Source organism: Papio anubis, chromosome 1 (genome assembly GCF_008728515.1).
Source record: "Papio anubis isolate 15944 chromosome 1, Panubis1.0, whole genome shotgun sequence".
NCBI classification, from domain to species: Eukaryota; Metazoa; Chordata; class Mammalia; order Primates; family Cercopithecidae; genus Papio; species Papio anubis.
In genome coordinates this window covers 20,644,436-20,670,096 of record NC_044976.1, presented here as the reverse complement: position 1 = coordinate 20,670,096, position 25,661 = coordinate 20,644,436, and the positions used below count along the sequence as shown (strand labels likewise).

At 42.8% G+C, this 25,661-nt stretch overlaps 1 protein-coding gene across 4 annotated transcripts in view; it reads right to left on the bottom strand.

Annotated features, from left to right (window-relative positions):
• Window positions 1-23,224, bottom strand: part of ZBTB40 (zinc finger and BTB domain containing 40) — an 80,707-nt gene extending 57,483 nt beyond the window's left edge. For 2 of the 4 annotated variants that reach the window (XM_021937108.2, XM_021937114.2), the window contains exon 1: window positions 23,062-23,223. The gene's annotated coding sequence lies outside the window, so the exon portion shown is untranslated. Of the gene's footprint in view, window positions 1-4,612; window positions 4,740-23,061 lie in introns of those variants that run through there. The other 2 variants (XM_021937122.2, XM_021937111.2) reach the window with 2 other exon arrangements.
• Between the last annotated feature and the right edge of the window lie 2,437 nt (window positions 23,225-25,661).

Below are 25,661 nucleotides of genomic sequence, written 5' to 3'. Positions count from 1 at the left end.
TAGATATCAAGTAGGGATGATGCTAATAACACTTGCTTATATACTGGGATTTACAGCTCATAATCCCACTTATCCTCATTTTACAGATGAGGACTAAGGCTCAGAGATGTTAACTGCCTTGTTAAGGGCCACAGAGCTAATAAATGGCAAAATCCATACTTGAACTCAGGTTTCAATTCCTAAGACATGGTTCTTTCCTCTATAATGCAAAGGCCTCACTGAATGCTAAGACTTAGCTACCACTTTTGCAGATAATTTCTCCCTCCTAAGAGCTTACAAGCCATTAAGAGTATAGCTGTCAACACTTGGTTACTTAAAACGAGCAGTTACAGTCTCATCCTGAGGCAACTGGTCAGTGAGCCAAACACATCCACTGCCCCATCCACTCAGGAGACCATGTTTTTCTCAATCTCCAATTCATACCTCATGGCTGGGTCAGCCCTAATGATATCCTGCACTCTCTTTTCATATTCTACTAAATAATACTAGGATATTATTTCTCAAATAACCACTAATAGCTACTGATATTTAAGTGCCTTACTACGTTTCTAAGCTCTTTCTCCATATCACCTCCTTTAATACTAACAAGCCAGCAAGACAGTTAAACCCAATTTACAAATAAGCCCCTGATAGTGAAGTTAAGTAACAGACCCAAGGACATATAGCAAATCAGTAGAGGAACAGAAATTTTCATCCAGTCAGACTGACCCGAAAGCTCATGCCCTTTATCCACTAGAACAGTTTCTCACACTTTAATGTGCATAAGAATCACCTGCAGATCTTGCTAATGAAAAGATTCTGATTCAGAAGTTCTGAGTGGGGCCTCAGACTCTTTGTTTTTAACACGCTCCAGGAGACCCAGCTGTTGTTGGTCCAAGGAACCATCTCTGAGTAGCAAAGTGCTATATAACAACGTCTAGTCTCAAATCACATTTAATTATTATCAACTATGTTTTAAGCAACACTTCACCTCTAGAAAGTCACAAGTCACACTCAAATTCCTCTTATGCACCTGCCCTTGGCTCCAGACAGAAAAACAATGTCCAAAGTAGCTCTGGGAATAAATCTATACGACATGGAGGATTCGAACAACCAGGCCTTAGGCAAATAGCACTGTGGCCTCCTGGTACCAACCCGAACTCTTTTGGAATGCATTCCAGCAGCCTATCTTCTAGGGCCCCAGGCTTTGGCCAGTTGCTGCCCAAGTAACTAGACCTTACAGGATCCTGTGCCAGGACACACTGCTCCTGATCTAGGAAGTGGTCAACTAGACCTAGTTAAGCCTCAAAGGACCTAGAGTGGTAGTCAGCCAATAAATATATGCTGAACTGAACACAGTGAAGAAATCTTGGCTCATGACATGATATGTGACCTACTGTGACATTTCCTTTCTAGCCACTATGCCATCTGTCGTCTCCCACAGAATCAAACTCCTCTACTTCTCTTCCATAGCCTCCTACCCAGATTTCCCGAAAGCTGTATTCAACAGCATTTCAAGGCTAGTATTCTCTTTTGTGGTGTAAAGTCTAAAATTAAAGTTCAATATGAGGCTAGGCACAGTGGCTCACACCTGTAATCCCAACACTTTAGGAGGCCGAAGCAGGAGGATCACTTGAGTCCAGGAGTTCAAGACCAGCCTGGGCAACATGACAAGACCCCCGTCTCTACAAGAAACACAAAATATTAGCCAGGTGTGGTGGCGTGCACCTACAGTCCCAGCTACTTGGGAGGCTCAGGTGGAAGGATCACTTGAGCCCAGGAGGTCAAGGCTTCAGTGAGCCATGTTTGTACCGTGTACTCCAGACTCTAGACTCGACAACAACAGAGCAAGACCCTGTCTTTAAAAAAAAAAAAAAAAAAAAGCTCAGTTACATGCTTACTTGACATCTAGTACAATCTCGAGGGCCTCAAATGGCCTACCACAAGTATCCCTCCCCACTGTGCTCCATGGATAAGGTCCCCTGGCTGAACAATCCTCCTTACTAAAGGGACCAGGTATAGCTCTTGCTTATTCTTGGAAGTGAGTGGGTTACAGTTCCCAGCCAGCCCCTTGAATTATTCAAACAAGCCAATCATATCCTCTGGCCAGAAGCAGGGGGCACCATCCGCTCTTGACACTAGAAAGGCTGCTTCCCACAGCCCCTCGTCGGTGGCTTACTCTGTTCCCGAGTGCAACTCCCATGTGAGCCTACGTGACGTGTGGTATCCCAGCTTCCAGGCTGCGAGTATATGTGACTACAGCTGTCAAGCTCATCTGTCCACTGTCAGATGTCATGAGTTCAGCATCCCCATAACCCTACGGTGGGAATCCCCCTCTCTTCGGATAGGGTGAATAGGAGGTGATTAAAACATCTTTTTTGCCCAATCCACTGGTCTCTGTCCTTTTTCATATCCTTGAGGCTCTCGAATGCCTTTGGCAAGGTCATCAACTGCTCTATCATGGTAATAATATCTGGCATTGTGCTAAGCACTTTCCACACACTTTCTCATTTAATTCCCCTAACATCCCAATGAGGCAGATACCATTATATCCCTATTCTATAGATGAGGAAACTAATGTCCAGCAAGGTTATATAACCCACAAGACCACACAGTTAATAAGTTTGAGCAGAGCCCAAATGCAGATGTGTCTGGCTCCATGTTCTTAACTACTACCTTCATCTCTCTGGCTGACAGGATTTCTGGGCTCGCTGCCATCATTCCCCATCCCCTCTCACAGGCAGAGATGGACTGCTGGGTGGCCTGGCAGGAGTGCCTGCATTTGAGGCTCCTTGTTTTTTTCTGCTGCTCTCTGCTAAAGGATGGATGGTGATATGTTATCTGGGAAAGAGTGCTATTGGAATAGGCCAGCTGGCTGGCAGCCAAAAGACTTTCCAAGGTGGCTTCAACTTAATTTACCAAAAAGTCTATTTTGGTTGTCAACCTTGCCGATACAGAAACCTTATCCTGTCAAAGTCTTAAAGTTAACTGAACTTGAGGAGGTTGGATAACACTATCTAGACACAGAAGAAGCTCAAATCAGAAAGGCAATTATTTAATTCACAAGGAGAAATATACCTATTCTTTGCAGTTATCTGTGAAAAAATTCAAATGGCAAGGTCAAATATCATCAGAAAGCCTCTTCAGAATCACAGAAGACAGCAAAGGAAGTTAGTTGTATGCAACCAACATTTAGTGGAAGCCTGGTGCCTCTGTCTTTACCATTAAAGTAAATGCCTGGCCCCACAACCCGGCAGGTGGAGCCTGAGGGCCAGCTACACCGCACGGGCACTGCCAACTGACCTTCTGTGATGTCTCGTCCATCACGGGGTTCCTAGACTCTTCTGTGGCTCCTGTTTCTGTTAATATAGTCGCATTGCTTTGTCTTTGAGATAACCTTTGGCAGGTATCTAATAGTGATGACCATGTGCTAATTTTTCAGTCTCTTTCTCTCAGAGTACCTTCTACTGGTCCTGACTATAGGCTTTTCTTTTGACACTCAGGACATCTATCTATACCAGATCAGAACTACTCTTCCTTTAAGAAACCTAAGCCCAATGAAGCTCCCAACTCACTTCAGATGTATCCCCCTTCTAGCTTCCTTCTGGGCCATCTGCCATACACTGGCTGTGGCAGACTCATTCCTCGTTCCCTTTCCTTGTTCCCTCACCCGCTCCTTTCTCCCACACACTTCATTCACTTGTTACTACTCTGCCTTCCTTCAATCCACTTAAAACTATTAAAAAAACTTATCAATACCAAACGTACATGAAATGATTCCTTATCAGAAAGATAACAGTCAGAATTATGCAACTAGAATTATCCTTAGAGATTATGTAATTCAGCCCTACTATTTTACAGATGAAAGAATTGACAGAAACCAAGTGACCTGCTCAAGTCATAAATCTATAATAGGCAACAGTGGAGCCAGAACCAGGATCTAGGTTTTATGAGCTTTTAAGCCAGTATTTGAACCAAGATACCAAACTCCTAAGGACACAAAACAGGGCTTCAGTGGGGAGGGCTTCCATGCATCTCACATACCAGCACTAGGCTGGTTACACAGCCTGTTTATCATTTTTTTTCTTTGAATGTTGATTAAAATTCAACCACTGATAGCTCTTTCAGCAAGAAAATAACTATCTTTAAGCCATAAAACTGCCCAAAATATATGCAAACATATGATTGCAAATTTCCCAATCCACTGCCATTAGAACTGTAAGGTGGGGCCAGGCTCAGTGGCTCACACCTGTAATAACAGTACTTTGGGAGGTCAAAGTGGGCGGATCACTTAAGGTCAGGATTTCAAAGCCAGCCTGGCCAACATGGTGAAACCTTGTCTCTACTAAAAATATAAAAATTAGCCAGGCGTGGTGGCAGGCGCCTGTAATCCCCACTACTCAGCAGGCTGAAGCAGGAGAATTGCCTGAAGCCAGGAGGCAGAGGTTTCAGTGACCCAAGATGGCGCCACTGCACTCCAGCCTGCGTGACAGAGTAAGACTCCGTCTCTCTCTCTCTCTCACACACACACACACACACACACACACACACACAATCAGGTGAATTTGTGACTTGACCTCAAAAACATTTAGGTGACTATTAACATAATATAGCTGGGTGCAATGGCATGTACCTGTAGTCCCAGTTCCTTAGGAGGCTGGTGCAAGAGAATGGCTTGAGGCCAGGAGGCCAAGGCTGTAGTGCTCTTTGATCACACCTGCAAACAGACACCATACTCTAGCCTGGGCAACACAGTGAGACTGTCTCTCTTAAAAAAAAAAAAAAAGGCCGGGCGCGGTGGCTCAAGCCTGTAATCCCAGCACTTTGGGAGGCCGAGACGGGCGGATCACGAGGTCAGAAGATCGAGACCATCCTGGCGAATACGGTGAACCCTGTCTCCTACTAAAAATACAAAACTAGCCGGGTAAAGCGGGCGGCGCTCTGTAGTCCCAACTACTTCCCGGAGGCTGAGGCAGGAGAATGGCGGAACCCGGGATGGGCGGAGCCAGAAGCGAGCTGAGATCCGCCACTGCACTCCCAGCCTGGGCGGGCAGAGCAAGACTCCGCCTCAAAAAAAAAAAAAAAAAAAAAAAAAAAAAGTAGTAATACATCAATGAAAACATAACTGGAGCAGGCTTTTCTACACATAAAGGAAACAAGAAATTCACAAATGACCAAAGGATTTGACTACATAAAAATGTAAGCTTTAAAACAAAGCACCATCAACAAAATTAAAAGATAAATGATAAACCAGTGAACACTTCATGGCATGTAAGTGACAACCAGGCACAGTAGTCCAACACCTGTAATCCCAGCACTTCGGGAGGCCAAGGCAGGAGGATCCCTTGAGGCAAGGAATCCAAGACAAGCCTGGGCAACACAGTGACACTCCATCTCTAAAAAAAAAAAAAAAAAAAAAATTAACCAAGTGTGGTGGAGCACACCTGTAGTCCTCACTATTCAGGTGGCTGAGGTGGGAAGATTGCTTGAGCCTAGGCAGTCAAGGCTATAGTGAGCTATGACCATGCCATCGTATTCCAGCCTGAGTGGCAGAGCAAGACCCTGTCCCTATCAAACAAACCAAAAAAGAAAGATTATACAAATCAATCAGGAAGCGCCAAGCATGGCAGCCCATGCTTATAATCCCAACATTTTGGGAGGCCAAGGCAGGAGGATTACTTAAGCCCCGGAGTTCAAGATCAGCTTAGGCAACAGAGCGAGACCCCATTTCTACAAAAAATTAAAAAAAAAAAAAAATAGCCAGGCATGGTGGCACATGCCTATAGGCTAGTTGGGAGGCTGAGGGAGGAGGATCACTTGAGCCCAGGAGTTCGAAGCTGCAGTGAGCCATGATTGTGTCACTGCACTCCAGTATAGGCAACAGAGTGACACCGTGTCTCCAAAAAAAAAAAAAAGAAAAGAAAACTTTAACATTTAAATTTTAAAAAGAAAAATACAGATAATTCACAAAAAATTAAAAGTCAATAAACTGACTTAAAAAGTCAATAAACTGATTAAAAAATTCAGCCTGGTGAATAATTAAAGAAACACAAATTAAAACATGGAATCAGAAAAGTTTTTCAGTGATAGTATTTAACTGCAAAATAGCGTTTTAGACCATGGACTCGGATTTGGCAGACTAACTTGAACACTTACTCGGTGATCTTGGGCATATCACTTTAATTATTGTGAGCCTTAACATCTTTAATAGTTTTGGTGTGAAGATGAAATGAGAGAATGTACCTGAATTGCTTTAGCAAAGTGACTATCAACAGTAAATGCTCAATAAGTATTAGCTTCTTTTCTTTCTTTCTTTTTTTTTTTTTTTTTTTTTGAGGTGGGGTCTTGCCCTGTCACTCAGGCTGAAGTACAGTGGTGCGATCTTGGCTCACTGCAGCCTTGACCACCTGGGCTGAAGCAATCGTCCCTCATCAGCCTCCAAGGTAGCTAGGATTACAGGCATGGGCCATTACACCTGACTAAGTTTTTGATTTGTAGACAGGGTCTCCCTATGTTGCCTAGGCTGCTCTCGAACTCCTGGGTTCAAGTGTGCTTGAACCTCCCAAGGTGCTGGGATTACAGGCATAAGCTACTGTGCCCAGTCTGCTATTATTTGGGGGGTGGGGGGGCGGTGTGGGAAACAGGCCTGACACAGTGGCTCACATCTGTAATCCTAACACTTTGGGAGGCTGAGGTGGGAGGATCACTTGAGGTCAGGAGTTCAAGATCAGCCTGGCCAACATGGTGAAACCCCATCTCTACTAAAAATACAAAAATTAGCCAGGCGTAGTGGTGCCCACCTGTGATCCCAGCTACTCGGGAGACTGAGGTGGGAGAATTGCTTGAACCAGGGAGGCAGAGATTGCAGTGAGCAGAGATCACGCCACTGCACTCCAGCCTGGTAACAGAGCAAGACTCTGTCTCAAAAAAACAAAAACAAAACTACTTACACTAATAACACAGGAGAGGGAGCAGTGAGCTAGGTACCCACACAATGGTAACACTTTTTAGGAAACAAGGCTGGTAAATAATCTGGGAGTAATCTGCTCACCTAAAGCTATAAAAATGTCCTTAGAGACATGAGAATTTGCAGGGTGGGGAAAGGTATACTTTACTTGCACTGTTTGAATGCTTTACCAGAGTTACTTGGTATACCAGTTGTATAATTCCAGATAAAAAAGGAATGAGAAATCTATGATAGTAGCAGGAAAAAATGTTAATGTTTATGCCTTTTATAATCACTTCTAGGAATCTATCAGGAATAATTAATTAGAGATGCAATGAAATATTTATGTACACTATATTCACAGCAATAGTATTAATGGTTTAAAAAAAAACCTGGAGACAAACTTAAATATATGAGGTTTTAAAGTAAATATGGCATACAGCCATAGTATGGAATATTATACAGCCATAAAATGGGGCTCTCTATATGACACTAAAAGAACATGTAATCCTCCCAATAAATAAATAAATCGAATTTCATCACATTTTTTAATGTCTGTTTATCAAAGAACATGATCATGAAAGTAAAGAGACAACGCACAGAATGGGAACAAGTACTTTCAAATCACATATCTGATAAAGGTCTAGTATTCAGAATACATACGGCATATCAGAATCTAGTATCCAGAACTCTTACAACTCAACAATAAAAGGACAAATAAGCCAATTTTAAAATAGGCAAAGGATTTGAATAGACATCTCTCCAAAGACAGGCAAAATGGCCAATAAGTACATGAACAGATGTTCATCATCCGTCATTAGTAAATGCAGATCAAAGCTGTAGTGAGATACCACTTCAGGTAAAAACACTAGGATGGGTATAATAAAATAAAACAGAAAACAGAAAATACAAGTGTTGCTGAGGATATGGAGAAACTGGAACCCTCACGGAATTGCTGGTGGGAACGTAAGATGGTACCGACCCTGTGGAAAACAATCTGGCAGTTTCTCAAAGAGCTAAGCAGAGACACCATATGACCCAGCAGTTCCACTCCTAGTATACATCTGGGAGAAATCAAAACATGGATCCACTCAAAAACTTGTACATTAACGTTCATTGGAGCATTAAGCCTAACGGCCAAAAAATGCAAACAACCTAAATGTCCATCAACTTATGAATGGACAAAATATTGTATATGTAAACAATGGAACATTATTCATCCATAAAAAGGAGGTACTGATACATGCTACAACACGGATGAATCTTGAAAATGTTATGCTAAATAAAAGCCAGTTTAGCCAGACATAAAAGGCCACATATTGCTGTATATGATTCCATTCATATGAAATGTCCAGAATAAGCAAATCCATAGAGACAGAAAATGGATTAGTGGTTACCAGACCCTTTGGGGAAGAGTAAATGGGGAGTGACTACTAACAGGTACAGAGGGGGTTTCAGAATGATAAAAAACATCCTGGAATTGGAAAGTGGTGATGGTTATGATGGTGGCAGCCAATCCAGTCGGCCTGCCATCATCCCAGCTGAAGCAAAGAGGGCCTGGCTAGGGCTACATGCTCCACGGAGCAGGCAAGAGTGCCATCCAAGTTATGGCTGCAGATCTGAGCCTCCTTGTGCTCTCGGGGGACCAGGAGCAGGCAGGAGCCCCGCCCCACATGGGGCAGCTGCAACCCCCCAAACCATGGCTGCAGACTCAGGCATCCCCGCATTCCTGGGGGTCTGGGAAGGCCCCACCCTCACAGGCTCAGAAGCACCTCTCCCCACTGTTTGGTTTCTCCCTGCTATCAGCACCCACTCCAATCTCAATCTGGGAGCAAAGTTAGGCAGAACCCGAGCACCAGGAACAGCAGTAGGCAGACAGAGTCCCAGGTAGAAGAGGGTAGGTCCCAGTAACGTCCCTTCTTCAGGCCAGGGAGGGGCCGGAAGGCTGGGGACCTGGTTGCCAGTCCCACTGACCAGAGTGGGAACTGGTGCTTTTCCCAGGTCTGCCCATGGCCACCCATGGGCCAACTGGCACATATCACACTTCCTCCCCTCTGAGGCCCATAAAAGCCCCAGACTCAGCCAGAGCTGAGCAGACATGGGATGACCAGCTGCAGAGAGGAGCTACTCTCTCTGCTGAGAACTTCAGAGGCCTGCAGAGACCACCAAATAACCAGCCCACAGAGAGGAGTTACTCTCTCCAGGGCCTCCTCTCTACTGAGAGCTGAACACTCAACAGACAACCTGCCTGCCTACAGAGGGGAACTACCCATCGCAGGTCTCCTCTGAGCTGTTCTAACACTAAATAAAGCTCCTCTTTGCTTTCTTCATCCTTCACTTGTCTGCATACCTGGATGCAGGACAAGAGGTTGGGCGAAGGTGCCAACAGCCAACAGAGGTTTCCAGGAAGAAAATCAACACCGTAAAGATCCCATGACAGTTACACAGACATTTGAATTGTACACTTTAAAATGGTAAATTGTATGGTATGTAAATTACATATAAATTTTTTGGGGGGAGAAAAAAAGGCACTTGAAGGTTTTTAATGACACAGGAAAATGCTCTCAATATACTAAAAAGAAAACAACCAGCATGCAACTGAATACATGTATAATTCCAATTTGGTTTAAAAATATGTGTGCATGCATATACACATTTGCATTTGAAAATATAGAAAATAGAGAAAAATGCTAAAAGTGGTTATCCTAGGTACTGTCATTATGGGAGACTTATTTTTGTCTTCATCTATGTTACAAAATTTTCTATAGTAAACCTGTATAAATTTTATAACAGGAAATTTAAGAATAAAAACCCAGACAGGTGGGGCTGGCTTTAAAGCTAGTGTCATTTCCAACATACCATTCATTCATTAAACATTATTTAGCTCCTACTATGTGTATGTACCAAACACAGATATAAGATATAATCTCTGCCTGAAAGGAATTTACGTAAGTCTAGGGTGGAGTTTGAACCCAAATCAATGGACTGGATAGGGGAAAAAGGGTCCAGAAGCTCTTCAAGTTACTGCACATGTGATGTTGTCCAACTACACACTTTCTGGGGGTAAGGGCCCCGACTTTCATGAGCAATGTAGCTTAGTGGTTAAAGGCCGGAGCTGGAGCCAGACTACCTGGGTGTGAATCTTCAATGTTCAATTACAAAGTGTGTAATCCTGGGCAAATTACCTAACCTATTAGGAGCTCAGTTTCCTCATCTACAAAATGGGGATAGTAATAGTACCTTTCTCATTGGGCTGCTGGAAGATTAAATGAGTTACACCTAAAGCACTGGCACTATAGGAAAGGGACGTAGTAAGTACTCAATAATTAGCTGCTAGTTGCCATGATCATGATCATTGCCCCACCACTACCATCTCACAGATTCTCAAGGCGATAGACATGGAGAAGATTAAGGACCACTGGAAAGGTTGTTTTCCAAATCTCAAAACCGGTAGGCAGCATCTGATTCCTGATGTGCCTATAATAACCATTCTTTTCAATTAATTTATTTTTCTAGATTCTCTCAATTTCTAATGAAACTTCTTTTGAGGTGTTCTACAAAACACAAGGAGGCAAAACATCAAAATGTTCAACATAACAAACTGCTTATGTCCTCTTATCTTCTGAAACAAGCGATTTTCAAGGCTGTTATAACAGAAGGAGGCTTTGAGAGATTTAAGTGTCTTTCCAGGCCATGCTGCTCTGATCCAGTAGTTCATCCAAGATAACTCTTTACAGACCAAACTGCAAAATTCCTGAGTGACACATGCATCTAATGAGTGACTAGAGATTGTGACTGCATTATATTTAAGGCCAACTTTTCCATCCTGTAGTCAAGAGTCTCAACAAGCAATTACCACTCCAATGCTTTCAAATCCAACCTCTTTAGGTATCAAAAAGATCCTTGGTTTTGTCACTGGCACTGATAGGCATTTTGCTCTGCCCTGAAAACATGGATGATATCTACGTTTTCGTCAACTTGATTATAATACACTTTTCTTCATCAGGGAATAAATCTGGGCCACACATTAATACAGTACCAAATTCCAGAGCTCACAGATACCCGTCTAATGCAAAAATTAAGGGGCCCTGGCAACTAAAGAATAACACACTAGGCACTGTGATGCCAGCGGCTATGTGCTCCACAGTAAAGGTTTGGAGCGCAGGCTCTAGAGACAGCCAGGGGCATGAATCCCAGCTCTGCCCCTCTTACCAGCTGAATTTTAGTCAAGTTGCTTAACTCTCTTGGCCTCAGTTTTCTCTTATGTAAAATGGGAATAATATTAGTGCTTATTTCACGAGGTAGTTGTATGAATAAGCTACTGTATGTAAATGAGTCAATATACATAAAGGACAGTTCCTGTAACGTTGTTAACAGTTACTAAATGTTAGGTGTTATTACCTTTGGAAAAGGAAGCATAAAAATACACCTATCCAAGTATTTGCTTTTTGTCATTCTGCTTCATCACTTTCAAGTTACATATGTATCTTCTATATATGTCAAATGTCACATAATTTTTTTAAAAAGAAAAGAATTTACAGACAACTACATTGCTCATTTCATACAGCTGGTCTGGAATGCGACTCAGCTAGGAAAGACAGAAAGTGGGGAAAGTCCGACTTCTCATGACAAGAGTGCTGGGCTTCAAGCCTGTAATCCCAGCACTTTGGGAGGCCGAGATGGGTGGATCACGAGGTCAGGAGATCGAGACCATCCTGGCTAACACGGTGAAACCCCGTCTCTACTAAAAAAAAAAAAAATGCAAAAAACTAGCCGGGCGAGGTGGTGGGCGCCTGTAGTCCCAGTTACTCGGGAGGCTGAGGCCGGAGAATGGCATGAACCCAGGAGGCGGAGCTTGCAGTGAGCTGAGATCCGGCCACTGCACTCCAGCCTGGGCGACAGAGCGAGACTCCGTCTCAAAAAAAAAAAAAAAGAGTGCTGGGCTATAATCAAAGATTTCATACAAAACCTTAAACTCATTAAAAATTAGAAGATGCAAAGGACTTTGAAATCACCTGGCCCAATTCCCACATTTCATAGATGAGGAAACCACAGCCTTGAAATGTAAAGTGTTTTAAGATCCTCCAGTTCATTAATGACAGAAATGAGACTCTTCCTGTTACCCATGGCTTAGATATATATTCTAAGTGGAACGCAAAGAAGACGACATTTTGGAAAAGGGAAGAAGAATGAGTTTGGGAGGTTAACAATAATAGCTAACATTTATCAAGCATTTATTATATCTCAGGTATTGTGTCAAGCACTTTACATTGGCGGCCTTAAATAATTTTTGCAAAGCCAGTGAGAGAGTTACTATTATTAACCCCACTTTCGACTAAGGAAGTGGAGGCCTAGAGAGATTAAATGACCTGCTCCAAATCACAAAGCCCATGAGTGGTAGAGTCAGTCAGTGAACTCACGCTGTCCGACTCTACAGCCGAAACTTTGACCACTGAGTGATATTGCCCAAACTTTAACATGTAAAAAGTGGTGAAGTTCTTAACCTTAGACTCTTTCTCCTACTTTTTTGATAACTTCTCTGTTCAGAGGCATTACAAGGATACCCTGTAAATGTAGTGGTTTTTAAATAAGAACAGATAATGGGGATGTAGAGCCTACTTATCCTGTGTATGTGAGACACCGCACACACATTCCTCAACCCTCCCTGCCACTTCCTACTTGTTCAAGTTAGCTATTATTGTTAACCTCCCAAACTCATTTTTCTTCCCTTTTCCAAAATGTCGTCTTCTTTGCATTCCAATTAGAATACATATCTAAGCCACAGGTAACAGGAAGAGTCTCATTTCTCTGTTCAAGGCCGTGCACCTTGGTAACAGGGCAGTGAAGGATGTGGGAGTCCATGTGGCCCCAGTGTGGCCCCAAGGCTGTGTCCTAGCCCTATCAGTGAACAAAATGTGCTTGTCAATCCAGCAGATTGTCACTGAGCTCAGCCAAATGCCCTTAACTGAGGCTTGGCACTACACAGAGAAGAAATTCAGCATAATCCCTGCTCTCAAGGAGCTTATGGCACAGCTAGGAAGAACAGACCACTTTCATCTTAAATCCTTCTTTTCTCACACTTCTGTAGTTAAGTATCAGAGCACTGAAGAGACTACAGACCCCCAACTTCCAGCAGCACTGTCCTATCCCACTACTCAGATCACTCAGCCTTCAGTACCCCTCTGTGTACATTTCACAGATCAACTCCTTTCTCGTCTCCTCCTAGTGTTATAAGCTTTTTCTTTTGTCTTTGAAGAAGTGGGAAGTATTTTCATCTCTCTATTTCCCTCCATCGCCAGGGAGTATGACAAGAGGGTTAACTTAAGGAGCTAACAAAAAAATGCAAAAGAGGATAACTTCTCTATTGCTGTTAATGTTGGGAAAGAGCCTATGGGATTCCATAGTATTTGCTCAAAAATGTTCAAAGGAATATATGAAAATTTCATCCTCAACATTTTACTGCCCAGGGGAAAAAAAAAAAAAAAAAACCCCAGAACTCTAGGGGCCAATTATTCTGCTGTCTTGGACTTTGACCTTAGCAAGTCTCCCTCTGGTTTTAACCTGACTACAACTGAGGAGAGGTGACAGCAGAGTACCAACTGAATGAGCAGCTTGTGTCTAGGGTGGTCAAATTTAATGACTGCCAGGCCTTCAGAGCAACATTCAAAAGTAACAGTACCACGCCAAACTTATAGGTGAAATGAATAAGAGCAAGTTTCACTGTTATTTAATTTAAATGTATTGGTTCCCACTATGTTCATGATATCATACTAGGAGGTAAGTATTCAAAACAATGGCAAGCCTTTGAAAAACCAACCAATATCAGAGTGTAGTAATACAACTAGAGAAATAGAAGACAGAGTGAGCAGAGCACATGAGAAGCAGTAAAGGGGGAAAGATGGGAGGGCTTACTGTCTGCAGTCAGTAGAGAGGGAAGTATCTGAGTGTGAATTTGTAGATGGGAAGACTACTATTAGAGTCTTCTACAATACTAAACTAGTTTGAAGAGTGGCTCTTGACTCTCTCCTTTGCTTCTGCTCTTCCCTGGTCAGTTAGAGCCTAAAATTTGAAAAACAATTTTTAATAAGGAGCTATAAAGAGTTGGGGTCTGAATCTGACTTTAGCTTTGTAAACTTGAGTTACTTAACCTTTCAAAACCTGTTTTCTCAAGTGTAAAATGAAGTTAACATGTATATCGGAGCTCATAATGCTACTCTCACTTTTATATTTGCAAATTTTCTTAATAATTTTTAGAAAAGGCAGTAATAATACCTATTGCTTAGTTGTTGTGAGGGTTACATGAAACAATACTGTAAAATACCTAGTACACTGCCAGGCATTTTGAATGTGTTCAATAAATGGTAACTATTATCAACATGATGTGAAATGTTATATAATGTTAAGATATGAGTTACTATATTTTAATATTATGAAAATTTAAAAGTTCACAAGAACTTTTAAAAATTTTTTGGAATGGAGGAAAGAGGAGAATCAAGTACTATGACCCAGTGAATCAATGACTGCAGACTTAGAAATACAACAAGGACGACCTTTCCAAATAGAGTCTGACAGGCTCTCACTCTTTCACCCACCTTCATTCTCCCCTCACTACTTTATTTGTCCATTCAGCAAATACGTTCTGACTGAACTGTAGGCAGGACACAGTGCCAAGAGGTGAGAGTGAGAAAGAAATGAAGGCGGACAAAAGAAGGGGATTTAGGGAAAATATAATAGGATGAGCTTTAAGCGGGGAGGTATCTAGGAACCATCTGAAGTCACATGCAAAATGTTTAGAATATGTGGGTGTGTAAAACTTCTCTGGGATCTTCTGGAGGGATTCTAAACAGAATTATTATTTTTTAATGTTAAGGTCTAATAAACTGAAAGAAGCATACAGATTTTTTGTAAGGAAAAACATGTAACACTCCTGAAAACTCACCAAAGTAGCTTTGAGCAAATGAAAAGACAGACCATGATCTTGGATTGAAGAGTCAATATTATAAAGATGTTAGTTATCCCTAAGCTAATTTATAAAATGTAACACAATCCTAATAAAAATACCATCAAGTCATCTCCTCTTGAAACCAAATTGATTATTAAGTTCATATGCCAGAATAAATAAGCAAAAACAACCAGGAAAACCCTGAAAACGAGGAATATGAAAAAAATTGGCCCTTCCAGATGTTAAATGACAAAGCCTTTAACATTAAGATGATTTTGTAACAGCATATGAATTGGCAATCAAACCAATGGAACAAAACAGAAAATCCAGTAAGAAATCTAAATGCATACAAAGGTTTAGTACTCAATAAAGACAGCATCTCAAATCAGTGAAGAAAAAAGTTTTTAATAAGTACTGTTGAGACAACTCACTGGCCATTGAGATAAAGATAAAATCAGATCCTTCCTCAAACCAAATACTAAGATAAATTTCAAATGGATCAGACTCTTAAATGTTTTTTAAAAAGTGGAACCATAAGCCATACATGTACTAGAAGAAAATAGAGTCTTAAATGTTTTTCGAAAAGTGAAACCATAAGTTATACATGTACCAGAAGAAAATACAACTGGATTCTCCATAAATTGAGAGTGGGGCAAATTTCCTAACTATGACTGCAAATCCAAAGCAATACATGGTAAGACTGGTAAATACAACTATATAAAGATGTAAAACTTGGATAGCAATAAAACAATATATACAAAGTCAAGCATATGACAACTGGAAAAATATATTTGTAATTTGTATCACAGATATGATATATCCTTTATCTCATAAAAAGAAAAAACAAATTTAAGCTACACTGAAATATTATTTCTTACCTGACAGATTAGCAAAACCCCAAAACTTTAACAGCCTACTTTGTTAGCAAGACAGGAGAAACAGAGAAGAAGGGCTTAGGTATGAAATAAAAACTTCTTGGTAAAAAGGAACTTAATTTTTAATAGCAATCCTTAAAGTTTAAAACAAATGACGGCCTGGCGCAGTGGCTCACACTTGTAATCCCAGCACTTTGGGGGGCCGAGGCAGGTGGATTGCTTAAGGCCAGGAGTTCAAGACCAGCCTGGGCAACATGATGAAACCCCATCTCTACCAAAAAATATAAAAATTAGCCAGTTTCCTAACCCAGTCTCAAAATAAATTAATTTTTAAAAAAGTATTCAAGAAAAAGAGCCTGTTTATGAAGTTGGTGATACAACTACACAGAAGATAATTACATCAAGTGACTTTAAGACAGTATCTGACTGCACATCTCAAATAGCATATATTCTAAGGACAAAAGGAGTAACAGAAAACCCAAGCAGCATTCAGTAATATAAAGGTCAGTGTAGATAATGGCACTGCTACTGGCCTGGTTGATGCCACCACCGGGGAAATCCAGGGAGAAGAAGCAGCCTTGAAGCCTTGGAATGTGACCCACTGGCCCCAGAAAGGATAAAGTCCTGTGGCCGCTGAGAGATTTCAACTTGTGCTCAATACAAGGTGAGTTGTGGGAGGACGGGCTGCTCAGAGATGAGGCTTGAGATACAGGCACAGCCAGAGTTGGAGGGTAGCACTTGCTGGACCATCCTAAGGGCAGGCAGGCCATCCAAGAGTTTTAAAGCAAGGGAATCACATATTCTGATCTGTGCTTTATAAAGACCACTGGTAACAGTGTACCAAATAGACTGGAGAGGAGCGAAGCTGAAAGCCGCTGACCAACTAGAAGGCTGTTTCATAATCCAGGACAAGAGATTACAGCAGCTTTAACTAAAGGAAGAGAAAGGATAGAAGAAATCAACAGTCTTGTAGCCTAACTAAATATGTGCTGAAAGAGAAGATCATGGCACCATTCCCAGGTTTCTGCCTTTGGCAACTCTGTGGTGCCATCCACTGAGCTTAAGAACCAGGGAGAAGTACCAGGTGGAAGAAAGATGGCAAACTCACTGCTGCCAATGCCCTGGAAACCATCTTCTGGTGCTAATGGGGACAAGGAGCAAAAGGAGTCAAGAAGGAAAACTCAGGAAGACTCAGTGGTCAGGCCCCAGTCCTAGAAAGCTGAGAAATAGGATGAAATTAGCAGGTTAGATTACCTCTTACAGTATTTTCTCAAAATAAGAAATAGAATCACCTATTGTTCACCTTTGTTTTAACACTAAAAATAACCCCACTATAGCTAACACTAGCTAACGAATATTAACCAACAGATATCAATATTTAGAGCCTCAAAAGCTATTTACAGTTATAATCCTTTTTTTTTTTTTTTTTTTTGAGACGGAGTCTCGTCTCGCTCTGTCGCCCAGGCTGGAGTGCAGTGGCCGGATCTCAGCTCACTGCAAGCTCCACTTCCCGGGTTTAGGTCATTCTCCTGCCTCAGCCTCCCGAGTAGCTAGGACTACAGGCGCCCGCCACCTCGCCTGGCTAGTTTTTTGTATTTTTTAGTAGAGACGGGGTTTCACCGTGTTAGCCAGGGTGGTCTCGATCTCCTGACCTCGTGATCCGCCCGTCTCGGCCTCCCAAAGTGCTGGGATTACAGGCTTGAGCCACCGTGCCCGGCCTACAGTTATAATCCTTTGTTTCTAATTTCCTCATCCTTCCTGGCCCCTTTCTTTCATAAAGCATCCTCTACTGTTTGGTCCTGTTCCAGAACCACGCTAGTGCCTGCAGCAGAGGTCACTCATGCAAACGCCTCCAGGGGTCAGTTAGACAGACAATCTCTAATGTTTAAATGGAAGTAACTACTTTTTAAACACTCTATGAGCCAAACTCTGGCCTATAAGAGTTTTCTATTGAGGTACCAGTTTTACAGAATAACCTAAGGTAAAGATATTTCCTTGTTTTTGTTTCCCTTTGGGTACTAATACAACCAGAAATTACATTTATGAATTGACTTTTTCAAAGGTCCGAGTATTATTTAAGTTCTCAGATAGGTTTTGTCTCAATATAGAAGCTCTTTCTTTTCACAGATATAAAGGGAGGGGACTCTTCTGGACAAATGCAGGGAAACAGCCTATCTTTCTTTACTCCTCTGCTTCTTCAAGTCTATCCCCTCCTCTCTTCTTCTTTCCTTTAAAAAAAAAAAGGGGGGGTCTCAACTGGAATGCAGTGGTCTGTTCATAGCTCACTGCAGCCTCAACTCCTGGGCTCGCATAAGTGATCCTCCTGCCTCAGCCTCCCAAAGTGCTGGGATTACAGGTGTGAGCCACTGTGCCCAGCCTTCTTTCCCTTTTAACCCAACTTTCCTGAGTCTGAGGAACTGACTCCATCTGTAACAAGCCGATGCCTATAAACAAAGTAGTGGAATTCCACTACCTCTTCCTTTCCTCTATCAGTAGAAATATTATGATATCTGCTAACGAGGTTGCCTAGACAACAGGTCCACATCTCACCGGTCTCATGTAAATTAACAACCATCTCTAAGGCATTTATGAAGCAGTTCATTGGGTAGATACCTGTATTACACAAACATTCAACTATGCTTGACCACTTTAGACAGAAAACAAAGATTGATAAGACTTAAACTCTGAGGTTAAGGTTACACAGCAGTGAAACAGCACCTGGTTTCAGGGGAGATTCTCATCATGCCTTCAGTTAGATGGTGTTAACATGTGATTTAAACGGCTCTGCACCTTTTAAAGGGTCAAGGGCCTTTCTGAGATCAGATTAAAGTAACTGGCTCTCTCCTCAGAAAAAGATGACATTCACACAAATTTGCAGGCAACTTCAAAGGATTCATGGGTCTCTTGAAATTCAACCATTTACCCTGAAATTAACAATCTCTGACTTACATGGATCAGTATAATACATTTATGTGAGGAAATGAAATACGTGGCATCATAATTTTGAGGATTTGGAGTTCAATAACAACATTAGGGAAATGTAAGGAAAGCTGGCTTTCTTTCCTTATCCTTCTCTCTCTTGAGGGCTGCCAGAGTCTCAAAACTGTATGCTCTCTGCAAATGAAATACTGCACTCTCTGCAAGACTTACAGAAAGTGACAATCTCATCTCTGAATTTCAACGCCCTTAGTATTTAATTATTTCCTCTATGCGGTTAGTAGCTTGTTTTCTCCACATTATCCAGATGATGGCTTTGGAAGGCAGACTATTGGAGATCCAGAAAACCACATATCCCAATTTAATTTCCTTGTGAAAATCAAAGAGCTCACTCTGCTGAAGAGCTGAAAGAGGCTGAGGGGTCACTGCCTTCCCCCAGGGTGCTGGTTCAGCCAGTACTCGAGAAGGGTAACGTAAATACTCAGTATGAGGCAACAGGGCATACCAATTTGTTTTTCAATCTATTTTATTTCAGTTCAAAGCATCATTGCAGACAGGCAGTCTAGGAAAACGAGCCACACTTTGGCAATACTCACCTGCTTTTGGAGATTGAGGAAGACTGAGTGTAACCCAAGTGTGGCTTGTTTTCTTGGACTATCTGTCCGCAATGATGCTTTGAACTGAAATAAAATAGATTGAAAAACAAATTGGTATGCCCTGGCTCTTCTTGCAGTTTCATATTATCCTTCAAAGCTAGTGTTAGCACCTGCTCTTTATTGGAACCCAACAGATGCAAATCAGAGTAAAACTGTAATACTTTAGATGCAAAGGTCCCACCCAAACCTAAAACAGCAACTTAATTCAGGCGTGTTGTTTAACACTGCACTAACATGCCACTCTCTGTCCAGTTCTTTGCTACGTTTGCAGGGTTGGATTGTGTCTTCTGATGACATGTGCAATATGGTTACCGGGGAGTGACACTTGCCATGCTGTTCTTCTTACACAGTTCCCTTGATTTATTATTGCTTCTAATTTCTTACGTTTATGAACCCAAACATTATCCTATTTTTTACTTACTCAAAAAGCCTGCCATTTGCTTCAAAGCATTCCATACTGTTTTAGGGTACGTGACATTATTTTGAAAACTTTTGGAGGAAACTTGAAATCATTTGCAAACAAATTTTTAAATTGCCACCAACTAAAAGAAGTCTAACATTTGTTTAGAATGCCTTAAGAGAATAAATATACCTTTGATGGAGGGACACAAGTAGTTTCCAACTTAAAACACTAAAATGCTGAAAAGTGTTCTGCATAGACAGCTGTACAATTTGGCTTTAAAAAAATTAGATGCCATTTGGAGAAGTTCTTCTCCAAGCAGAAACACTAAGAAAAACAAGATCTGCTCCCCTCTTTCCGGAGATAAAAAGTAGTGGGCTTCTATTTTTAATTGGATCCCCCATTCTTAATTTTGTCTGTAATGTATTTCTGGACTTTTGTTATTAGTTAGCACTTTATAAAGTTTCCATTTGGAGCTAAATTTGGTTATTCAGCAATATGTGTAACAACAATAAAAAGAAAATACCATAGCTATGAATACAGTTTCTCTTATGTAATCTGCACAACCCTTTGAGGAGGCACCATCATTCACATTTTCCAGATGAGATAACTAATCTGTAACTTGCCCTTGGGCATGCAGTTCTCTCAGTAGTAGCTGGTTCAGGGCCAGGGACTGAGCACAGGAGTGAACCACAGCACGGTGACTCCCTTTGAGTTCTCCAACATCTCAAGTTGTTACCCACCTTAGTCTCCTAACCTGCTGAAAAGTTCTTCCTCCCAGCTTCGTCTCTCCCTTTCCCCTTATTGCTAGCCTAGTTCCTTGTCACTCAACAAGTTTCAGCTTAAACTACCTTTCTTAAGACAGGTTTTCCCTGACCACCCAGATAAAAAGTGAGTCTCCCAGGTTAGTGTCTCTCTCTCGGCGTTGCCATAATTTGGAATAACTTTGTTATTTCTTTACTGTCTTGATACTAGGCTTTAGCTTCCAGAACAGAGCCCCAGGTCCATCTTGCTCACTCTGGTAATCATAGGACCTAGACAGTGGTGCTTGGTACACGGAGACACTAAAATATTTGTTTGAGGTTGGGCGCGGTGGCTCATGCCTATAATCCCAGCACTTTGGGAGGCCAAGGCGGGCAGATCATTTGAGGTCAAGAGTTCAAGACCAGCCTGACCAACATGGTGAAACCCCATCTCTACTAAAAATACAAAAAAATTAGCTGGGCATGGTGGCATATGCCTGTAGTCCCAGCTATTCAGGATGTTGAGGCAGGAGAATCACTTGAACCTGGGAGGCAGAGGTTGCAGTGAGCCGAGATTGCGCCACTGCACTCCAGCCTGGGCAACAGAGTGAGACTCCATCTCAAAAAAATAAATAAAGGAAAAGAAAAGAAAAGAAAAACTTGTTCAATGAATGACTTGGATTTGTTTACTTAGTATTTACCTGCAAACACCAGGTTATAGGTACTGGCTAGCAGCTGAGGATACAACAGGTAAGGTGTGGTCCCCACCCTTAAGGACCTCCTAAACTAGTAGGAAAGACAAAAAACAGATGAAACAATACAGGGTGGCGAGTGTGATCAGATTAGCTTCAGCTCCCAGCTGAATGCATTAGCTATGTAACCTCGAACATCTCTTCTCCGTGAGTTTGTTTCCTCTATGTGTAAAATGGTAATACTAATACTACTTATGTCATAGTATTGGTGTGAGGATTAAATGATAGTCCATATAAATAAAGCACTTAGCACAGTACCTGGCACAAAATAATCACTCAATAAATAGCAACTACTAATTTTACTATGATGATGCTATTACAGCTGTATTCGAAATTATATTTGTCTACTTGTATACCACTTGTCCAAGCCCCATACAGAATTTAAATTCCATGGAAGCGCAGAAATCGTGTTTGTCTTGTTCACCACTGTATTTCCAGGAATTTGAAACGTCTCTGGTACACAGTAAGTCTTCAACAAACACTAACTGATTAATGAATGCATGCGTACATGCATGCGGTGTTCTGAAACTGTTTGTTAAATCGCTGATGAATAGCCAAGTTTGGGGACTACTGACATAGAAGAAAAGTGTTTATATTAGAAAGGAGGGGCAGAATTTTGATGCTTTAGCTAAGTAAAAAAAAAAAAAATTGCACTTTGGGATTGTAATTAAATCTCCATTAACCATACAAAGATCTGGGTACAATTCCAGGGAAGAGCCAACAATTCCAGGTAGAAAAGACATGAAAGAATAAAATCCAAACAGTTTGACCAACGCCATCAGGCAGGGGGCTCCCAGGGACGGGCTCAGTTTCGCAGCCCTATAACCTAGTACACCTATAAATACCTTAACCACTCAGAACCAACTTCTTCCTCTTTTGTAAAATGGAAATACCATACTTACTTATAAAGCGTGGTCATAAAGTACAACAACACTTGTATGAATATAAATAAAGCACCTGGTTCATTGTAGCACTAGCTGCATGGTATCACTGCTATTCAAAGCAGGAGAAACTCTGAATAGTAAGACCAGAAGGGAAGCCAGAGTGTTTGTCAACTAAAGCGCTCTCGGTGCATCTCGAAGTTTTAACTCGTTTCCCCCTCCAGGAGAAGGGACGAGAGGAATAGCTGGATGACAACACTGATCCAATCTACTTGTGTTTAGGGCAGGCGTCAGCAGACGTTTGCTGTAAGGGACCAGAAAGAGTTTTGGCTTTGTGAGTCAGCCGATTAAAGCCAAGCAACGGCTGCGCAACTACTCAACTCTGCCCTCTTGGCAGGAAAGCAGCCATAGACAATACATCAACGATGAACATGGCCGTGTTCCAATAAAACTTCATTTATGGACTTGATTTCATAGAACTTTCTCAAATTACATGAAATATTCTTCCCCCCAACCATTTGAAAATGTAAACAAAGACCGAGAGGGGAAGAGAGAAGAGGATGGATTAGGCCCAAGGCCGTAGTCTGCTGACGCCCGGCGAAGGGACCTGAAGGGAGGGGGAGTGAGACAGCGACAAGAGGCCTCCGGACGTGCCGAGAGGGAGGTGCGGGGCGACAACAGGCCCCAGGCGGTGTCAGGCCCGGCCTGGCGCCCTGAGTGGGTCCTCGCGGTCTCTCTCCTCTGCATTCTACAGCAGACCCTGCGCTAGGGATGCAGGCCGCCCCTGGCGGGGGCACGTCCGGGGTGTAGGTGAGGCGGCTGTGACTCGGCAGAGTCCCGCTGGTTCGCCACGCGGAAGGGTCTGTGTACACCCCTCACTTAGGGCGCAACCGGACCTCCGCTGCAAAAAGGGTCTCCACGCGGAGTCCCAGCCCCGTTTCTATGGTTACCTGTTCAGCACCGATTCAAACTGCCGTTCTTTATTGACAGCGCCATAGAGGACACGAACACTCCTGCCCGAAGGGAACAATAAAGCTTTCGCCATTCAACAGCGCCGGAGACGCCAGAAGGCGGCCATCTTGAGGCCGGCGCGCAATGGGTATCAGAGGGGAGGGGGCAGCCCGACCTGCCCCGCGCGCTGCGGTCACGTGCTGGGGGCGGGGTATGCGTCACGCGCTCGCTCTCCACCAATGCTAGGACCGCGGGGCCGGCCGGTTGCTAGGCTCTTCTCTGACCTCTAATCTTGGCCACGCCCTCTTTCCCTCCCCACACTTCCTAAGGAAAGTTTTTTTCTTCTTTTTTTTGAGACGGGAGTTTCGTTCTTGTTTCCCAGGCGAGTGTAGTGGCGCGATCTCGCCTCACTGCATCCTCCGCCTCCCAGGTTCAAGCGATTCTCCTGCCTTAGCCTCCCCAGTAGCTGGGATTACAGGCGCGCGCCACCACGCCCGGCTAATTTTTTTTCTCTGCTATTTTAGTAGAGATCGGATGTCACCATGTTGGCCAGGCTGGTCTCGAACTCCTGAGCTCAGATGATCCGACTGCCTCGGCCTCCCAAAGTGCTGGGATTACAGGCGTGAGCCACCATGCCCGGCCCTAAGGAAAGTTGTAATGGAGCTCCGCAGTCTCTCGCTTGGGCAGCTCTAGGGTTAGGATTTTGTTTCAAAGGATGGCAAGGAAGTGAACACAAAAGGCTTCGTTTTTCCAAAACAACACATTCACGTGCGAGATGGAGAGGCAACCTGAGCCGCGTCCCCAGTGTCCCACTCTTTGTGGGAGAGGCTTGGCGCCGGTGGGGTGCGGTGGGCTGAAGGTGTCCTGGAGGCATCTTGATTCTGCCTCTCGCACCTCCCAATTTTGGGATTTAGGGGCTTAGGGGATTTAGCCCTAGCTTTTCTTTTGCTCATTTTCCTTCTCACACACTATGCGTTCCTCGTTGAAGCGTCCCCTTGCCACCTTCCTTACACAAACATTTAAATCAGATCCAGCAGTATCATACTGAGTCACCTCCGCGCTGGCCCATTGAACACAGTCACCCTGTCACTGACATGCAGCCACTTTTTCTATCCCTGCCAGTTACGCACCCAAATCCAGCCGTCTTAGTGCAATGTCTAGCTTCCTCTGTGGTTATAGCTGTTCCATTCGCAATGTCAATATTCAGTCGTTCCGAGAGCTGTCTCTGGCAGACTGACTCACCCCATCACCGTTTTACATCACAAATTCAATCTACTGGGCAGAACTGTCACTTGCATAGTTGTTGTCTCCCGGTCGATCATATTTACTGTCACTGTCTGACATGCAGCTACTGTCAATGACCATAAACTTCTAACGGTTCTGTTCAAAATAGCACTCTGTTTGCCCAGCTGTTGCCCTTTCTGTTGTTTTCACTGTCATTGTCATGCAGCCACTTTCTCTGCCACACAGTCAAGCCAGTATTTAACAGGCCCCTTCAGGGTACACAGTTGTCCTCATACCCTTGTGCCCAATTAGTCACTTTCACTATTATACTCATGTCACTGTTACATTCAGGGTCGGATTTACTGTAGCTGATATTCAGTCACTTTTGTAGTCACTGGAACCATGCCTATGGCTGTTGTGTCTCCTAAGCCCTCATTTCCACCAGCCTCACATTCTCTTTTAGTGGGAACATAGGATTGCTAGATTTAGCAAACACCTAGAAGGGTGCTTGGCATATAGTAGGTACTCCAGAAATATTTGTCGAGTTAATGGGATTACAGGCGTGAGTCGTGGGCCCAGTGGCTCATGCCCGTAATCCCAACATTTTGGGAGGCCGAGTTGGGCGGATCACCTGAGGTCAGGAGTTCAAGACCAGCCTGGTCAACATGGCAAAACCCCGTTTCTACTGAAAATAGAAAAATTACCTGGGCATGGTGGCAGGTGCCTGTAATCCCAGTTACTCAGGATACTGAGGCAGGAGAATCGCTTGAACCTGGGAGGCAGAGGTTGGAGTGAGCTGAGATCACGCCACTGTACTCCAGCCTGGGCAACAAGAGCAAGACTTCGTCTCAAAAAAAAAGAGAAGTATTTATCAAATTAATGGATTTTAAAAAACAGTATCATTGCCAGTGTGCTGTATGTGAATGCAGATGCCCTGAAGCTCAGGAGTCTCAATAGGAATAAGTTTTCAGGCACCATCTGTCCCTCCTGTTCCACTTAACAAGACTTCAAATACTATAGGGACTAAACAGAGAGAGCAAAGGAAAAGTGGTCACCAAGTGTACTCAATTATTGGGACAGCAGTGACCAAAAAGAGGCTTTCTATAATTTTTTTTAATTTTAAAAAATGAATATATGTTTATTATAAAATATTTAGAAAATATGGAAAGGAATCTTTCCCTCGGGGGATTGTTTTAGACACCCCCCAACCACACCCCACACACATACCCACAGTCAATGGATCAATGACTGCAGTTTCCCCATCACCATTTACTTAAGGTTTTGCTGTAACAGAAATTCTCATGGGGCTGACTTGCCTACAGTTCGTGAAGAATGACATAGGGTCATGGAGAGCAATGGCTCTGGCTTCTGGCTG